Source organism: Bison bison, unplaced genomic scaffold, assembly GCF_000754665.1.
Source record: "Bison bison bison isolate TAMUID 2011002044 unplaced genomic scaffold, Bison_UMD1.0 scf7180017864307, whole genome shotgun sequence".
Lineage (NCBI taxonomy): Eukaryota > Metazoa > Chordata > Mammalia > Artiodactyla > Bovidae > Bison > Bison bison.
The window spans coordinates 6,404,671-6,408,269 of NW_011494879.1; positions in this window are offsets into that span (position 1 = coordinate 6,404,671).

The following is a 3,599-nucleotide window of genomic DNA, read 5'->3' on the forward strand; positions in this document are numbered from 1 at the left end:
AGCAGCAAGGCAGACCTGGCTGAGTCACCACAATGGTCTTGGGTCAATTTACCGTGTCCCCCACGAGCAGGGAGGTCTATGAGAGCAGGACCAGAGCTAGCTTTCACCACTCAGTCCCTGGCACCTTGAACAGTCCTGGCCTGCAGTCAGCGCTGAGTGCATATCTGTTGAAAGAACGGTGACGGAGGGAAGGGACAACCGGACAAGGAGGCCACGTGTGGAGCCGGGCAGTATGGGGGCGCCTCTCGGGCACTGCTGGGCTGCCCGGGGGGTGGGGGGACGCTGAGCACCAAGGGTTTTGCTGAAATGAGGTGAGGTGGATTCACGGGAAGGGCAGGACGTAAGAGCATCAGAGGTGCTGATGAGAAGGCAGTTCAGACCGTTTACCTGGTATGAAAAGAAGCCACATTTGGAGGAGGTGACCAAGCAGGGGAAGGCAGAGGTGTGTACGTGTGTGTGTGTGTGTGTGTGGGCGCGCTGAGGGCAGTGCAGTGGGAGCTGGGTATGAGAGTGGGATACTGGTATTTAAGCTTTCCGGGGTGGGGTAGTTTCAGGTGATGACAAGGCGCAGGGTGCGGCTACAGGAGTGGGCAGCTGAAAAGACAGATGGAAGGTCCTTGGAGTGGAGGAGCTTTGGAGGCCGGGGATGGACATTGTCCATGGGACACTCAAGCCACCCCACTCGAGCTGAAGAGAACCACCATACCAAAGTCAGATGCTTGGGTCCTCACGGAGGAGGGGGGGAGGGGCTAGATGATGATATTTCACTCATTCATCTTCATTCATTCATTCAGGAAATACTCACTGTCGATTTGCTTTGCCTTCACAGGCAACCAGGCAGACAGGGGTCTTTCCCTGACCTACTCCACCATCTCCAAGGACCACGCGTCTCTGCTTTCCCCATCCCTTCCTGGGAGGAGGAAAGGGCGTTGCCCTGCTGGAGCTTTCGCCGCAGGGGCTTCTCCACACACACAGAGGCCTCTGGTCTGGCCGCACTGGTTTCCCCTCCCCAGGTGTCCTCGAGGTGGGGTATCAGCACGAAGGAGGCAGGTTGACACGCAGCCAGTGTGTTTGTCCTGGAAGATGTCGCCAAGTTGCCTCCAGGCTCTGGGATCAGGGGGAGGACCTGGAGTACCCCGGGCAGGTGGGGAGTGAGGAGAGCAAGGCACAGAGAAGCAGCAAGTGCCCAAGGTGAGATGAGATGGGTTGGCCGAAGACATGAAGGTCCCCAAGGGCCTCCCAAACTCAGGCATGTGGCTCAGGGTCATCTCCCAACCCAGACCCATGGCAGTCTCCCAAGGGATTTCAGCAGCCTGTCTCACTAACATCTGGCAAGTCCTGCTTTGTGTGTTGCTTCATCAATCTGGTTGACTCTTCAGCAGGTTTCCAAAACACAGAGACTTGCGGAAAATTCATGCTGCTCCTCACGGCTGTTGCGTGTTGGGGACCCTCATTCCTCTGTGACATTCTTATTCAAAACTCCTTAGGAGCCCAGTGCTCATTTTCCAAATGGATACCATCCCGGTGTCACTGTCACCAGATAAACCTATGGAGAGAGAAGATGGTCTAAGGGACCTTGACAACCTCCCTTTAAAAACTGCCAGGCAGGAGCCTCCTCTGTAGAACCAGAGGAACGCCTACGCCGTCCTCCCCACAGGCCCAGCCAAGGGGCCGGCCGCAGGCTCTCAGTGGAATGCCAGGACGAGGAGGACAGGACCAGCCACTTCCTCCATCACTGTCACCTGCTGGCCAGGCGCAGGTCTCCAGGATCAGTTCGGGAAGAAGAGCTCACAGTGCCAGTCTTGGTGACTCAGATATAGGGTCTGGATGCACTAAATCATCTCCAGAGCTGGCTGCAGACTGAAGGCCGGAGAGGGGATGGAAGCACCTGGGCTGGGGCATTCCCACTCCAGCCATGAACCCAGCAACTTGCTCCAGCAACCCAGCAAAATGTTGGCTGCACAGTGCTGAGATCAAAACAGAGTTCAAGCACTCCGGGAATCTGACATACTCGACCTCTGAGATTATTAAGCACAGCTTGCTTCTCAGAACCTCAGGTTCTGCAATGTTTATCAGATGCTGATGAAGCCAAGGTTCACGGCTATGAATATTTATTGATCAAACTATTAGCTATCTGTTTGTTCTGTTACAGAATGTATCAAGGTGATTATGAGAATTCACTCATTACACAGACCTTTACTGGCAGCCGTCCTTGTGAAGGTGGAGATGCGGACAAGAGTGAAGGCTGCGATGAGGACAGACAAACAGATAGCAGGCTCTCGGGCCACGGTTCTGAAAACCCTGAAAGAGGAACGAGTGGGAATCCAAACAAGGATTTAGAAAGGTTTCACTGGCAGGTCACGCTTGAGCGGCCTTGTTTGTTTTCGGTTACTTTTTTGGTAAATGGTATGTTTACCATTTAGAAACCATGGTTGGTTTCTATATTTTAACAGCTTTATTGAGAAATATTTCACATAGCATACAATTCATGCGTTAAATTACAATTCTGTTTTTACACAGTTGTGCAATCATCGCCACACTCAATCTCACCTTTGCGTCATCCCTCAGAGAAACTCTTAGCAGCCGCTTTCCATTTTCCTCTAACTCTTCCCCACCCCCTTGCTTTCCCCCAAACCCTACACAACTACTCATCTGCTTTCTGCCTCAATGAATTGGCCTATTTTGGATATTTCACCTAAAGTGAATCATGACAATTTATGGTCTTCAGTGACTGGCTTCAGTGTTGTCAAGGTTCATCCGTATTGAAGCGAGTATCAGCGCCCCACTCCTTTCTGTTTGTTTTTTTGCCTGGTTATCAGTTCCCTGACCTGGGACTGAACCCTGGCCACAACAATGAAAGCCCAGAATCCCAACCCCTAGTCCACCAGGGAACTCCCCACCCTTGCTCATTTTCATTGCCAAATAATATTCCATTGTGTGGATATGCCACATTTTATTTACCTGTTCATCAGTCGATAGACATTTGAATTGTTTTGGGGTATTATGACTGATGCTGTTCACATTTTTGTCCAAGTTTTTGTGCGTATATAGTTTGAATTTCTTCACTGTATACCTGGGAGTGAGGTTGCTGGGTCATCCGGTAAATGTGTTTAACATTTAAGAAACTACCAAACCGTTTTCCAAGGTGGCTGAGCCATTTTTTATTGCCACCAACAGTGTATGACGGCCCCAACTCCTCTCATATCCTCATCAGCACTTGTTTTCCTTTTTAAATTATAGGTCTCTTGCTGAGTGTGAAGTGGCATCACATAGGGGCTCAACTTGGGTTCATGGTCATAAACTTAAAGTAGAATTGTAAGAGGGGAAAACTCTCTTCAATCGTATTTGGGTCTCCGGCTGGGCCTAAGAATTAAACTGACACAGAACAAATTAACAGGAGAAAAGCACACAATTTTTAAAAACAAGAGCAGGAAGCTTTTACATCTTTCAGACAAGCACACAAGGAATCTGTGACAAATGGAGAAGACAAAGGGGCTTATGTTGAGGGGTAGTAAATGGGGAAGAAGTAACCTTGGAAGATAAGGGTTAGTTTAACAAGGATGTTGGTACAGATCTTAGCCCCCAGCTCCCCCCAGCCC